This window comes from Lonchura striata, chromosome 3, assembly GCF_050655825.1.
Source record: "Lonchura striata isolate lonStrDom1 chromosome 3, ASM5065582v1, whole genome shotgun sequence".
NCBI lineage: Eukaryota > Metazoa > Chordata > Aves > Passeriformes > Estrildidae > Lonchura > Lonchura striata.
Window position 1 is genome coordinate 88,818,869 of NC_140705.1, and position 16,369 is coordinate 88,835,237.

General features: G+C 40.4%; 1 protein-coding gene across 38 annotated transcripts in view; it reads left to right on the plus strand.

Annotated features, from left to right (window-relative positions):
* Nucleotides 1-16,369, plus strand: part of LOC110469084 (uncharacterized) — a 455,123-nt gene that overhangs the window by 160,450 nt on the left and 278,304 nt on the right. The window contains exon 1 of one of the 38 annotated variants that reach the window (XR_014953917.1): nucleotides 8-16,369. This exon is cut by the window's right edge and continues 18,981 nt beyond it. The exons of the other annotated variants lie outside the window; for them this stretch is intronic. The gene's annotated coding sequence lies outside the window, so the exon portion shown is untranslated. Of the gene's footprint in view, nucleotides 1-7 lie in introns of those variants that run through there. 38 annotated transcript variants of the gene reach the window in all.

Genomic DNA, 16,369 nt, shown 5'->3' on the forward strand with positions numbered 1-16,369 from the left:
AAGTGTGGTTTTGTTAGGGGGGATATTCACTGGGGACAGTCTGTCATTGCTGCTCTCTCATTGCTGCCATCACCAGTCATTTCTGTGGTGCTAAAATCTACTTTACAATATTTGCAAGTCTTGGATAGATGACCAGTTAAGCAGAAATACTGCAAGTAAGGAATGGAATTTGAATACCTCACTTCTTTATGCTCCTTTATGAACCTTAGACACATAGCTATTATCTCATAATGGCACATTTTCTTTTAAAAGGCCCCTAACAAATGTACAAAATGGGTATTTTCTAACTTGCATAGTTTGCCCACCATTTGCTTTGGTGTTTTTGTCAAAGGACATCTTAGGAAAAGGATGTGTTAATGTGGGCATGGGATGGCTTTGCTGGTTATGTCAAATGGCCTGTTTGCCTCATTTGATCCCAGCCAGGGTGCTACAATCTGAAGGCATTACAGGTGGAATGCTGTATGCTTATAACTCACTGAAAATTAGATACAGGATGTGCTTCCAAACATAGGTGCCATTTCTGAACACAAGAAAAATGAGAAATTGGGTCAAAATTTTCTTTAAGGTGAAATGGTGAATTCTTCATATGCCAAAGAGAACATGGGGCACAACTTGTGTTCCCAGTGGGAAGGAGTAGTCAGAGAACATGGTTGTGAATGAGGGAGAAAGGGAGAATGACACCTTTTAAAGAAAATAGCATCTGGAGGAAACATTGCAATCTGTAATTCAACAAACAATTCCTCCATGGGACTTTTAAAGGTAAGGTCACTTCAGCAAATATTAATTCAGCCCATGGCTCTGGAAGGCCCAAGAGGCTCTGGCCCCAGTAATTTTGTATTTTCTTCTCTCTATATTTTATGAAGTGAATCATTGTTCCAAGTTTGGCAACCCTGTTGGTAAAAAAATGTGAGCCATTTTTACTTGTGATCAGAAACAAAACCACCAGGAGTGTATCCTAATAAGAGAAAAATGTGTGGGTCCTCCTGCAATTTGCTTTATTCACCTGTTCATATAATACCAGAAAATTTTCAGGATGGTGCCCAGACTTCAAGAGTGTTTGTAGTGCCCATCCCTGCCTTTGCCCCTCTGTAACACACTGCTGTTTGATTTCTTCAACATTTAAAAGCAGGCTCACATTTTCTGAACACTTTTATATAGCAATAAAAGAAGCAAGTATGCAACAAGCAAGCACCAGCAAATGAATAACACTCTTTCAAAGTAATCATAGCAATAATAACCGAGGCTCCTTGGCCTTCAGCTGCCCACTTCTTGAATTGCTGAATTAAAATAGATAGTCCTGGGCAGACCCTCCCGAGGTTAATAAAGTGTGTCTTTGAATCAGAAAGGATAAAATTCCAAAATTGAGGATTGTCTATGTGGAATACAAAGCTAAACCAATTCCTGTTGTTTGTATGAAAAGGATTCCAAGTGTAGCAGTTTTGCTGATCTTTGTTGATGTGACAATAAAAAGAGAGGAGATTTCTGAAGCAGACAGGATTTCTTAAGGCACTTAGGATCTAATCAAATCCCCTGATTTGCAGGGATAAATAGCTGGTGGGATCATCTCAGAAGAATTATCCAGCTGGACTGGTAGTGAAGAAGTTTGATGTTTAAAAAATAATAATGTGAAGTTTTACATTTTGAGCCTTTTCTCTTTTTATAGAAAAATTATTTCAATCACTCCCCATGTTTGCTTTTTAAAAAAACAAACCCACAACAATCTGGATTCATTTACCTTATTTCAAACAAAAAGATGAATAGTTTTTAGATAGATTAACTTTCCCTTGGGGTGATCATTCTCAGGTGCAGGTGGTGAATGGGTTTGGTCCCAGGATGAGGCAAACTCTGGGAAGTAGCTGATGATGCTGTGATGGTACAAACAACCCAAATGCAGTTTGATGTCATTGCCCCCATGTCAAAAAAGTCAGTGAAGCTACACTGATTTATACCCAAGGCACTGTATATCCCAGACAGACATCCTGACTGCTTGTCCACAGTTAGTTTTTATTTATTTATTTATTTATGGGCACGTACAGCCACTTTGCCATTGCTGTCCTCTAAAGCTGATCTACCATGCAGGGAAATTTGAGGCCACTTTCCCAATTTGAAATTTAGTAAATGTAGCACTGATTTTTAAACTGTTTGGAAATATTTAATTTAAAAAAATTATAGAAAGAAGCGTAACATCATACATCTTGGAAAGATCCATGGAATCTAGAAGGTAATTATTCTTTACTAGTGAGGTAGTTTCAGGTTGGTGCATGGTGAGTTTTTCATTGCAATTATTTGGTCTTTGGAAATCTTAGCTTCCATAGGGAGAGGGCATTTTCCTGTTTAACCCAACAGTTGTGTATTTTTGTGCATTATACAAAATATTTTAACTAAAGGAGCTGATACTGATCTCCAGCTTTGGTACGGCAGAACTATGGCCTTGCTTTTCCTGGTGATCTAAAGGTGCATCCAAGTCCCCTTTTATCAAACTGGTTGGCAGCTTAAGGCAGCTGGGACAGAGACAGCATCAGTGACTCTATCAGTGGCAGTCAGGATTACCCAGAGAAGTCAGAAACACAGTAGCATCTCTTGTCCCCTGACACCTGCAGCTTTACCCACCTTCTCAATCAAGCAGGGGCTGAGTGGCATCCTCCAGCCGAGATGTTTCAGAGCTGACTAGTGAGAGGTGAAAAGGCAGGACTAGGCTGGGAAGGCTGATGAGCATCTTTCCTTTCCCTCTGGCCTCAGACTTCCCAGCAGCTGCCTTCTGCAGAAACACTGATGCTGAAGTGCCTGATGGACCTTTCCATGGGCAGACTTGGGTGCACACCAGGGCCAGTCCTCATGTGATCTGAGAAGGGAACAGAATCAGGAGTGCCAGAGGCTTCTTACAGCTCTTGGGAGGCAAGGAGGAGGTTTGGCACAAAAGGGAAGGACAAACTGGCTCATAACAAAAGAAACACAGGGTCCTAGAAGCCGGAGGATGAGGGTGTTAAGCTTTGTTTACTTCATAGGGAAACCTGTCCTTGAAATTTTACACCAAAAGCCTTGATAGGGATAAAATTTACACCTGTATTTACAATTTTTTACCCTGTAAAATGAAGGCACAGATAAGAGGAAGAACATTTTTTGTTGCTCAGCCATCAAGATTACTTAACAGAAAAATGATCCAATGAGCTTTGTCTTTGTGGAAAGGCACCGGCAGTGTCAGGGCCTCAAAAATAACTCTAGTGAGCGTTGAGGCTACTTAATTTTAAGTATCAAATTCAAATACCTAAAATAATAATATAGGCCTATCCATTAGTAAATATTCAGTGGACAGAGAGAGAGGCTCCTCCAGAGGACAGTTCATATTTATCTACAGTAAACACCCACTCAGAATTGCCAAGGGGAAGTCAGATATCTATATTTGGAAATCACTGTCCCAGTGATGGACAAGACTCAAATTTGTACATGGGGTGGACAGCCAAACATAAACGGAAAATGCAAAGGGTGCTTTTAGCCTTGAATATGAATCTAAAATTTTAAGCTACTTATTTAACTGAAAGGAGCAGGTCTGGGGTATGGGGAAACCTACTGGTTTCCACAGCCCTGCATTCAGCCCTTTAATTTACAAGAACCTTGGCTTCTGGAACATTTAGACATTTGGCCACCTCTGTCCTATTGTAAATTGCCATCTGAGAATGGCATCTGCCCTTCCATACAGTAAGTCCTAACCTGAGCCAGGTTTTGCTGGGAGAGCAGCAGCTGACCCTGGTCCAAGCTGCTGGTGACTTAAGTGCAGGCAGAATTGTCTCAGTGCCCAGGAACACCCCTGGCACTACTGAATTTATCAGCAAAGCTGGAGTCAAAGCTGGAGGACTCCTGGCTCCATAGCAGAGTGGTGAGCATTGCTCCCAGCAGCACAGCCTGAGCACAGACACCATGTGAGGTGTTGGGAGGGCTCTGCTCTCATCTTTCCAATCGTGGACAGTTTTCTCTTTCTCCCTCCATTTGCTATCACAGTGCTGATCTCCTCAACAGTGGGGTGAGTTCCCAGCACGTGCCTTCTCCAGCGCCGGGATGTGGAATGAGCACAATGAAGCAGCTGATCCACGAATCCCGCATCGCCTGTCACTTCCTTGAAACCACTGGCAAGGAAACATACACTGGAGACATTTCCTTGTTGCTGGTGAGAATGGTCTCATCTGGTGCTGCTCTCCAGCTGGATCTTCAACATGTCAAACTAGTCAAATACAGTTCTTTAAATAAGAGAAAAATGTTTCATGCCCAGAAATGAATGCAAACAGTAAATCCATGTCCCTGTGCTCCCCTCTCCCCAGTTCCTAACTGCTGAATGTATTCATGAAGCTCTGAGAACATCTTGTTTACTGAATGACCGTGTGCTGCTGTTGAAACATAGCTGTTGTACAATATTTTAACCTGCACAAAGAGGCGCAAAGTGCAGTACCTGAAATGGCTTTGGAATAAAGGAAAGGTTGGGGAAAAGCTGCTGAGAGTAGCAACCCCCCAGAAAAATCAGTTTGTTTTACAAAGTGCTGTGGCGGTATGAGGCTGAAGTGTGTGTCCTCTTCCCTCTATCTTCATGGGGGAATGGATTCTGGGGAAGTGAAAAGTGCTTTTTTTCATTCCTTTTGGGATTCATGTTTGGACAAGGTGTTTGTTAGAATGGCTGCTGTGAACAGGCTATTAAAATTTAAACTTTGTCCCTTTGATAGTGCCTTGACGGGCTCATCCTGTGTATTTTGCCCAACAAGCCCAAAAGGGACTCTGGAAAAGCTGGCACTTCATTCTGGGGATGCATCTGTCAGTGTGTGCAGCTGATCACAAGGTGCAGCTTGGAATTAATCCCAGAGTGGCAAGGTGAGGTGAGAGCCATGAGCAAATCTCTAGATTAGCCATTAAAAGGAGTCATCCTACAAGGACAAAAATTGGGGAATAAAACTGAAGGTTTCATTGAAATCCAAATTGTAAGAGATTAATAAAAGCACAAAGGAGTAACAAAAGGAAAAAGCAGAAGAGAAGCAGCTCATGCTTGACACACTCTTCCTTACCATCTTGCTCAACCTTACTGGAGGAGAACCCTGTTCTCTCTTACCCTACAAATGGTACTGCTCAGTCTTTCCTTCTTTCTGGAAAAGTGCAGCATCCCTTCATGAGGAGACTCTGATTGTAACAGCACGGGACTATGCTTGCAGTTGCCAAGCTGGACAAAGAGAACCTCGAGGGTTTCATACCAGCTGTTTCCACCACAGCAAGACTGACAAATTCTGTTCCCTATTCACATTATTAGGGGTAATGATGAAGAGACTAGATGTCCTCCTTCCAAAATTAAAGCTCATTTAACTAGGATAAAAGCATTTGGGAGAAAAGAAATAAATATAGGGAACACAAATTTTGTGTGCCAGATCTGTAGCTGTGTTCAGTGTGGGAACCTTGTTAAGGCCCAATTACTGTATATTTCTGTGGTGAGCCTGTGTTGTGGCTTATCTCTCAAGACAGCTGATCTCCCCTTTTCTCCTCTGACAGCTTTTAACTATATGACATTCTTTAGATCTGCAATATCTCACCCTGTGTCTTCACTGGAGACTGAATACAGGATCCTTGAAGTCAAGAGCTTCTCTGCTGTGTTTCAAGTGTGTCCTGGGACACTGTGTATGACTTTCCAGCACATGCTACTATCCTCATAATAATGGGAGGATAATAGGAGTTATACTGCATGTCTGAATAACTAGGCTAGATATCTGTTTTCTTTGATTGTTGCCTGGCATCTCTCTGTCTGTCACATCTACATTTTCCCTTTGTTGTGGGAGGCAATTTCCCCTTCGATAGGTTTGACTTGTGCATTAACATTTCTTAGTAGAGAACTGCAGCTTTCAGCACACTTATTCTCTTATTGTCTGCACCTGTTTGTTTCCAGTGTAAAAATTTCAGACAACCTCCCACTTTTTCTGTCATCCTCCTTTCAAATCAGAAAGCCATGAATGATCTGAAGGTCATGGGGAAAAAAAAGGAGCCTTTTGTTACTTAGTAATTTCTTTTTAAGTCTCTTTCCTTCTTTTTAACTTTGATATTTGTGTAAAGATATTTTGAGGCCTCATATCCTATTTTTGTTCTTTGAATATGATACTATCTTTCGCCTTTGATAATCATTGTCATTCTGATTTTCTTTAATTGTCTCCAGACAAAGTATCTGCAGACAGGCAAGCGTTGTGGTAGGAAACTTAGTGTTTTCAGCAGAACACTATGGTGAGGAAGTTAGAAGAGTGAGAAGCTGTAAGGATGAATGTTAATAATGTCTTAATTATTTTATAATAAAACTATTCACTGGATTTGCAAAATGTATTGGAGAGGAACACTCTTCCTAAGAGGACTTGAAACCTAAATAAGTAAGACAAGCAGAAGGCAGGCATCATCCAAGCAAAATATAAAGACTGTATGTAATGCTAAGTGCTTCTAAAAGAATCCCCGAACTGTTTCCCTTCCCTATGGCCAAGAGAGCATATTGCAAACAATATGCTGTGGTATTACTTCCCATCTTTGCTTATGTGAAATCGGATGAAGGAGGGAGAAGGGAGAAGGAAGTTCTTTTCCTGTTGCCTCATTGTCAGCTCTGTCCGTCCCACTGACCCTGGTGAGGAAGGAGCTGTGGTGAGTCCAGGCGAGTCCGCTGGCAGCTCCATATGGCCCAGCCTTCCAGCTGAACTTCCTACTGAGAGGAAAAGGGAAATCAGTGGGAAAACAGCATTTCCAAGCCAGGTCTAACATTTAAACTCCAGGGAAGGTGGGAGTGATACAATACAGTTCGTAGGACGGTGGTTCAGCCCTGTAAGATCAAGTGTAGGGGGAATTTAGATTTCATAACCATGGGGTGCAGGGAAGTGTAGCGTCTCCCTAGGCACTGAAAATCTCTTTGTTGTTTTAAGAAGAAAGTAAAATTCTAAACTGCAGTAGTGCTGGCCAGTGTATTTAAATACACTGAAAGGCATTGGTATCTCTGAGGAGTCTCTAAGGTGTATTTGATCTATTACTTTGCATGCGCTATGAAATAATAAATAACCCAACAGATACCATGCTTCATGACAAATTTGAAAGTATTTTCACTTAATCTCTGCCTTGATGAGACACTAATCTGTTTTTTGAAACATTTTCAAAGGTGTCCTTACAGACCTATCAGAATTAATGGTGTATTCCATTGCACTCTGGATTGTTGAAAACACAATAGCACATTATCACCTCGTGCTAGAGATACCATCGCCTCGTACTAGGGACACTTAGCAGGTAAATACAGTGGGCATCACGCAGTGGGATAAATACATCCCTTGCTGCACAGAAATCGTGCCTCAGAAGTCAGTGCAATGAGACAAGTGTACTTGACTCCATAGTGCTGTAGTACATCCCTTGGAAAAGTAAAGCACAGCTACATGCTCCACAACGAGGTGCAAATAACACTCTGGAAGGCAATGTTTGTGTGGTGCTCTGGAAATGTAAAATCACTGCTTGCTCATGGGACACTCTCCAAGGTGGCATTTATTACCTCAGCCATTAGCAATATTACACTTCTTAGGGAAGAACAAAACCCTGTTATAATCAGGTTTTGAAGGTACAAAATGCAAAGTGCAAAGTGCAGTGTAAAACTGCTCAAATTCTGTGGCCAATTTTGTACACTCTTACCCCTTTGTGAACCCTCAACAAGTGTTGTTTCTGAAAATTAGGGTTTGAATGCCATTCTCAACATATATTTTGGTTAAAAATTTCCACAATAACTGGTCATTTCAGAGTTGTTGGGTGCTTCCCTGCTCTTGGATTAATCCTGCATCAGACCCCACATTTTATTCCCTGTTTTATCACATCCCCATTTGATTCTCAGCATTTAGACAGCTGGTTTTCATTGCTAATATAAATGGGGAGGTATCAAACACAAATGAAATATTTGTGTTGATTCAGCTTTAACCAAATTCCCGTTGTTATTTTAGAATGGATCTTTTCCAAATGTTCTCTTCTGGTCCGGCTCTTCAAGCAAATTTCCAAGTATAAAGTCTTACAAGCATCTTTGGGGGGGAGTTTCAGCTGAGTCTGCTTACATAAGCAAAAGCCAAAATTTTGCAAATCATCTTTGAATGTATCCTACTTATGCTTTACTTTTTCAATGGCTGGGAAAAAGGGAAGTTTCTATAAATGTTCCCAGTGACGCTGCCCAAAGTGTACCTTATGTACTGTACAGCAGCTCTCCACAGAAGCTGCAATTTAAATTTGAAAAGAATTTGAAAATTATGTTGACAATTTGCATTCCCCAAAAGCATTTCAGCTGTCTTTCTACATTTTCTTGGCTTTCTAGGGTTCTAGAAAGAAATTTCCTTCTTCCACATCAAATCTTTTTGCTGAGTGCTCAGACATATTTAGGTATTTAGTCCACCCAACCCAATCCAGTTTGTGAACTGCACTGTGCCTTCTTTCATCATTTACCAGTAAAAGTAATGACACAGGGTGGAGGTTAGAGCTGCAACAGGAATGAGAGAAAAAGGGGCACAAGGCATTATTATCTTCCACTAAGTAACTCTGTGGATTCTATTACAAGGATTTAGGATATTGGGGAGCTTTAAGTTTAAGTTCTGCTGCGTAATCAGCTGGGGCTGGTTCAGTGACTGAATCTCCTCAAAATATTACAATGATAATTTTCCCTTTTCAGCTTTTTTCCCCCAGGTCTTTTGGAATCACTGCCTTAAGAGCAAATAAGGGCTATGTCTAAAGATGGGAAAACCAAGCCCATTCCTGAATCTGGCCCCAGTTTAGTCTGAGTTTTCTCCCATTCCAGATACCAGCTGAAATCCAGTTCAGGTTTTCCCCCATTCTGGATTCCAGCCGTGATCCAGTCCGGGTTTTCCCCCCATTCCTAATTCTGGAGCAAATCCAGTCAGCAATTGCGTCCATTCTAGATCCAAGCCTGATCCAATTTGGGTTTTGTGCCTTCCAGTTCCTGGTTGTGACCCAGTCTGGATTTTTTTCCCCATTCCAGATCTCAGATTTTAATTCTAAGTCTAAGTTTCCCCCCATTCTGAATCCTAGCCCAGACCAAGTCCAGGTTTTCTCTCATTCCTGACCCCAGCCCAGATTCAGACCTTTTGGACCCAGTACATTAAGGGCAAAGAAGGGCTGTGCCTAAAGACAGGAGCCAAGCTACTCCTGTGTTTTCCCTTAGAAACGTTTGGTTGGTGTTTCCCAAGGCAACTCATTCTGTTGCAGCTCATTCTGCTCCTGTGTTTCAGCTGTGCAGGTGAAAGAACTTCACTTTCTCCAGCTAATTACATGGAGATGTGTTTCATCCTGGAGCAGGAGCAGGAAGTGCTGAGCTGCAGGTGGGACAGTGCCACCACTCAGGTTGTCACTGTTGTAGAGCAGCTCATGATTACAGCTCTGGCTGGTGACATTTTGGTTCTTGGGCTCTGCATGAGCACATACTGTTCTTTTTCTTGCCTTCCTCTTCTCCTTTTTAGAGTGTGGAAATGTGGAAGATACACAGCCTGTAGGATAAGGAGAAGGTGGTTCTGTGTTTAGCAGCACAGGAAAAGCTCTTCCAGCATCATCATGGAAGGGTTTGGGCTCAGATACAGATGTGACAAAAGTCCAGCTCTTTTCAGCCTATTGTGTGTCCATTCCTCCTTCAGAGCTGATGAGAAGAATCTTTACTATGTCCCTTAGGTTTTTTGTTCCTACCTTGAGCCAAAGCCAACTTCCCCCAGGCTTAATTCAACATTTAGTAGTGTTGGAAACACCAAAGAGAGGAAGAGAGATGGGGAAAAAATACAGCTGCTTTTGTGCCTGAAGTGATGCAGATCCTTCTGTGTAAGAAGAGGTGCTACCTGCTTTCTCTAGTTCTGTTTTTATGTTGTACTGATGATAATAACAAGAAAAGAAGATTATGTGAGCCTAAAAATGATAGGATGTTTCTTGCTATTGGTTCTTGCTTTTGATGCTGCTCCCTCACATCTTACTTTTCCCATTAGAAGTAGGAAATGAGCCCAGTTTTGTTTGGTTTTTTTTTTTTTTTAATTTTAAATGAGAATTGTAAATGCAAGGTATTTCTGCAGTCCTTAGAATACAGCTCTCATTTGCTTCAGTTAGTGCCAAAATGTAGGAGAAATATTTTATAAAAGCTGTCCCAAACTTATCCAGTCTCTTCTGTTCTTTACTAAATGAGGGAAGAAAAAGACAATTTATTTAAACAAAAGATAAGTTGGATGTATAATAATAAGGAAACATGAAAAAAAACCCTAAAGCTGGTAGTGTTCTTTGTTTTCATAGGCAATCATTTGATTTAAAGTAATTTTAGCCAAATATTTTTATTCTTGTTCCTTGTTGTTTTTGTAAGCTGTAATTCAAGTGTTATGAAATCTAATTATACAAGAAAGATTTGTCTAAATTCAAAGCAAAATCCCAAACATAATAATAAAATTGCTATACATCCCCAGCTCAGCTCCTGTGAATATTAGTTCTCTGTTCAAAGGCTCTCCATAGGATTCAATTTTGACCTAGAAGAAGGTGGCAAAATGTATCATCTCGTAGTGATAAAACAATATGAGTACAAATGGACTCAATCCAGTTCTGATGCAAGTTGTAAACAATTAAATGTACATGAGCTACAATGCCCAGAGCTGAGAGCTGAGGACATTACTGCACGCTTGGGGTAACGCTGGGAACCAGGAAAACAATTGTTTCACAATAGGACATAAAAGCAACAGAAAATATTTGTCTCAGCAGAGCAGCGCAGCCTTGCAGGGCTATGGTGTGGGGAGGATTTTTCAGCAGGCTGGCACAGGGCTGAGTGATACATAATGGCAGCAGGGAATGGATTTCTGCATAGCTGAGTAGGTGACGTCATGAAAAAAGGACTATTTATCACCATAATTTAACACAAGATGCAACACAATGGCTTGATGGATGCATTTTATGGTTTTCAGCCAATCATAATAATGGATCTATTGACTAAAGTTTTAGATGCCCTTTATATATCCCTCGTGGACAGAAAAAGAGCAGCGAAAACAGAGAATGAAGAGACTGAGAGTAAGTCAGAAAATATTTGCCAGGAATGTTTTCAAAATTCAGGCCTCCTATGTAACAGGCATTTGACCTAAAGCTTCCTCAATAAATCCCTAAAAGCTAATGAGGCACAACAAGAATATTTCAATTGAATAATGGATCATAGTAACTTGGGCAGCAAATCTGAAATGTTTTGGCTTTGCCCAGTTCTGACTGAGCTCTCCTCACTGAGGAGTTTGGAACTTTGGCATGTGGGTGTTGTCCTCAGTTTGGGCAACTTAGGTAGGAGCAGGGAAGAAGAGGAATTTTCTTTTCTGCTTTTCATGTGAAACTGTTAATTCACAAGAACAAAAAGCCCAAGGAGCAGACCTGCCCTGGCTTCTCCCTTCTCTCAGGAATACCTTGTCCCCTGAAAACTGCCTCCTTGGTTCCCTCTGGTAATTTTTTCTCCAGGGTACTTTGTTACTTTGCTGTCACCTGTTTGACAAATAGAAGGGAAGACAGGGGTTGTCCCTTCCCAGATTGATGCTTCCAGCAGTTCCCTGGGAGCTGGGAGATGAAAGATTAAATTCAGAATGAAATTTAGGATGAGGAGGGCTTAGCAGGTTTCCATAGGGAGTGGTAAATCTGACTAGCAGAGGATGTCTCCTTAGGGAGGTGCTTTGATTTGGGAGAGAAGAAGGGAACTAAACATAGGATCCTCCTTGGACCAGAAGCTTCATTTCTTGATGCTGGAAAACCTCCTGGATTTTACCTCTCACCATGGGCATGTTTGTATCCCTTGCAGGCAAAACAGGATTGATGGCTGAAGTTGAGTGTTTTGCCCAGCAAGGATAGGGAGTGTGGGCAGAGCTTTCCAGCAAAGATAGGAACAGCTTTTGGGATTTCATGTGAAGTTTCCGGATAACTCTGGGAATTGATTTAAGATGTTAAGAGCTAGCCCATCTCTGAAGTATTCCTAGGGCATGAAAATCCACCTGATTCTCATCCCCAGATGCTGTGTTTCCAAAAAGGGATGATCAAAGAAACAAGGAGGCAACAGCTCCATAGCTGCTTCCAAGCTAGATGGATGGAAGGAGTTTCTGAATATTGCTGTGGTTTTTACTGGGTTCTCTGACTGAACTGTGGGAATTTAATTCAAGTTCTTGATGCTGGCATGTTGAATCCTTCCTTCTTGTTATTTTCTTATTTTTGCAATTGGACTCCGTGGAAAGATCTGAAACACCTGAAACTGTGGGTTCTAAATTAAGGATTTCTGTTTTCTTGCTTTTTTGACAATAGAAATAAAACTTTTTAGCCACTACATTTGGGAGGCACACACAGAGTCAAAAAGAGAAATGCATGCTTGTGAATTAAAAAGTGAACGTTCACTCAGCATGAACAGGTTCTTCTCTTCCGGAGTGGGTCCATATCCAGGAGAACTGGAAAAGAACCCAGGAGTTTTGGTCTCTCCATTTGGAAAACCTGGAAAACAGGCTGAGAAGAAGAAATGCCCACAGGGAGAAATGTAGGATTTGCTACACGACAGCACAAACCACTTGTTCAGCTGAACCTTAAAAATCTCTACACTAAGCTGATGGAACACTGGAACACTGAACTTCCTATTTAATTTTATATAAACTAGCCTAAAAAATGACTTCAAGCTGACTAGGATTTAATTTTCAGTGCTAACCTTCAATTAATTTGTAACTTTCTTGGCATCCAGTTTGTTGGAAATAGCTGTAATTATGTTGTTTTCTGAACGGTGCATTCATTCAGGACATATTCTATAAGACTATTTATACAGCTAGGGAAAAAATAATGGTATTTAGGAGGATGAGGGAAATGCTAATAGAAAACTTATTGAAAAAAATCTGAATTATCGATTTTGAAAAAGTATCTTATTAACTCACACTTGACATTTTAAATGGAATGTTTAGTTCGTAAGAGAATTTTGTTGTCTTTAACAAGAAATGCATGGTCAGCTTCCCCATGGCTGCCTTTTATGCATGTTTGAGGCTGACACAATTATATACTGCAAAACCCCACGTTGCTCTGTTGAGTGGGGTTTTGTAATGACAGTGTTGTTTCCTAACTGATCTTCATAGCAGGGTCAAATTGCTATTAGAGGGCAGTTATTCTGAAATCTGAGAGGATGAGAACATTCAGAGCAAAGTTTTTACCTTCTTTTTCAGGAAAAAAAAACCCAAAGAAACAAAAAAGTCCCTTTTAGAATACTTTCTAAATGCACAATAAATTGTGTTGGCCTACATTATGAAACGCTGCATGTTTTCAGATAAACAGATTCATTCTGGGTTTTTCCTCTTCAATTTCTGTTAGTTTAGAAGCTGCTGAGGTTTTTGAGCATTTCTTTCATTATGTTTGGCATGAAAGGTGTTTGCATGTGTCTCTTTTTGTCTTTAAACCAGAGGATGCTTCCTGCTGTAATTTATCTCTCTTGAGTCTTTCCTAGTTGAAGGTGCAGTTTATGGCAATTTGGTTGGATTGCCAATCATATATTCGACATAGGTTTGAGGGCAGGAATATTTGCACATAGACTTAACAACCACATTTTAGAAATGGGACTAATAAGAAAGAAAAACCATAATTAGGTTTTGAATTTTTAACTAAATCTTTGAAAAAAGAGCTTTTTCTTTTATTAGGTGTGTGTCAATTCTGACATGCCAGGTGATGGATAGGAATGAATCCAGGTGGATATTGGCACTGTTTGTTTCTTATTTCATATTTGGTTTACTGTAGCATCACTCAAATCAGTCTCAAGTTATTAACATGTCTGTGAGTCAGTTTATGTCCTAGAGAGCACATCTGCCTCTTCTTAATCCTTTAAATATTTTATTTTGACTTTCCCAAGTAGCTACATAAGTGGTGGAAAGGGAAAAGAAAATCCTCATTGGGAAGAGTAAACAAATTCTCTTTTTTGTGAGATTCTTACCTGTAGATTTATGGCAGAAGACTTGCTCCCTGTGAACATAAAGTCTTTTACTCCCAGTCTGGAGTTTTGTGGGTTTCCATATTTTTGTGGAAAGATAGAACTGGAATACAGTGGGCTTGCCACATACTGATGTTCACACTGCGCCTTAAAATTGCTCTTTGACTTATTCATGCAATTTGTCCTCAGAAAGGAGTTTCATTGTTTCAAAAACTGCAGCAGTTGTAATGAAAAAGCCTGAAAAGTTATATGGGTCTGACATATACCTTTAGATGTGGGGGACATAATTTCCTCTGGAAGAAACAGAAACATTTCAGGATGGCTCCTGCTACACCAGTACAAAAATACAGAGGTTTTAAATTTACTATCTGTTTTCCTGATTGAGGAAAGTTGGTTTTGATCTGAAACTGCAGCCCTTGAATAAGTATTTGTCACCCAGGAGAGTCAGTGGATGGCTAACAATGCCTTTTGTGCTGTGGATCACCCAGATTCCCACTTCTCCTCTCCGTGTGTGCAGACTCTGCCACATTACACGGGTGGCAGGGGGAGGCCGTGGGCCACTAAGCACTGATTGTCTCAGTCCCACAATTACAGAGACACCTGTGCTAAATAACATCCTACTGTTCTACTTGGAAAATTACACGGCTGGGCCCACTCGAAGATGGCCAGGTGTCCATACCTGAGCTCCATCCCAGCTTCTCCCCCTTCCTAAGAGATACTGCAGCCCCCCCAGTTCCACATGCATGAAATTCCTTCATTGGTGTCACACCAGGTCCTTTAAATACTTCCCATCTTCATGGCAAGAGTATTTTTGACTGAAAAGTTCTTCTCTTTTTCTGCTCAGGTCTCAGGTTTGACCACTTGCCTTTGCAGTTTGTCTGCTTTAGCACTGCTCAGCTCTCTGCCTGTTGTTTCAGGCTGCTACTGAAATTACACTTATTCCAGTTATTATTTCCATCATTTAGTATGAATTTTACAGTGATGTTGTTTTCATGCTTCCTTACCCTGCCACACGTTTTAACTATACAGAAACTGTTCCTCTTGTGGAAGAAATTATATACCAAAACTACCCAGTAAAAATCTTGTTTTATGGTACTTATAAAATTAATGCCAAAAATGTATGGTAAAGCTTGATTTTTTGACATTAATGGCTGGTTATTTAACATGTTGTACTCTGGTAGTGCCTGAAAAACAGCACTTAGATGTCAGGTGTGATGTCAAATTCCCACCCAGGAATTCAAATTTTAAGAGGTTGTTAAGTGAAGAGTCAGGGTACAAAAGCACACAGTTAAATAAAACCTGAAATGAATGAGAAATTTAATAAGTAGTCAGAATTTTAATTTTTTATTATTTTCTAATGAGCCAATCCACTCTGTAATGTACTGTTAGGCGATCCGTGCACATAGCTGGGATATATTGCATTTTGTTATGTTAATGAGCATTTTCTTTGCATTTTCCTCCATCCCTGTGGCTGTGCAACAACACAGAGCTCACGTGCTGATAATCTTGATCGGTACTAGCATGTGAAATGCCTTTAGATGGAGGGGATAGTCTGAGAGAAATCAAGGACTAGAAATCCAGAGCCCTTATAGACACAAATTAACTGGGTTGTGAAAACAAAAATGTTTCAATAAACATATTTTAAGATAAAGTATTTTGGATGCCTCTAAGAAAAGGTGAAAATCAAATAAATAGAATTTACTATTTTATAAATTGGTAGCTCCAGGAACACATCATCATCTCATGCAATTTGTGATACGATATTTATCATGGATTCTGGTTAGGAAAGTCTCAGCTCCCTGTAATTGTGGCTATTGCTGTCCCTCAGGTGCAGAGCTCTGTGGTTGTTCTGAGAGCCTTGTGAGTGTAAAGTTTGGAAAATCACAGCCTCTGGAAGAAATGCAATGATTTGTTAAATATATCCCACTTAAGCAGTTACCATTTTGAGGGTGTTATCAATACTTTTTATCATATTCCTGACCCTTTAACTCCTCAGTCCAAAGGCATTGGCTCACTTCAGAGAGAGATGCAGAACTTGTAATGAATGTATTAGAAAAATTTCTAGGAGGCCTTGACATAGCATTCAGAGATATATATGAGAGTGTCTCCCTGGAAATAGAGGGAAAGGGTTTTATGGAGGTCAGAAACCTTTTGTCTGGCTTTGCTGGGTGATACAGTATTCATTTTTACTTCTGTCATTGTTCCAGGACTAAATAATTCTTGTCTTAAACCACACACCAGCTAATTCCGGATTAAAAAATACAAGGAACTGTTTGAAGCAGTTCATTTGTGTGAAGCTGAAAAAACCCAAGTGAACCAGATTAGAGGACAAATGCAGGTATTAAAGTACCTTCAAAAATGCAATTTAATTTGGGAAGCTCATCCCTATGTAGTAGGTGTGCATTATCCATG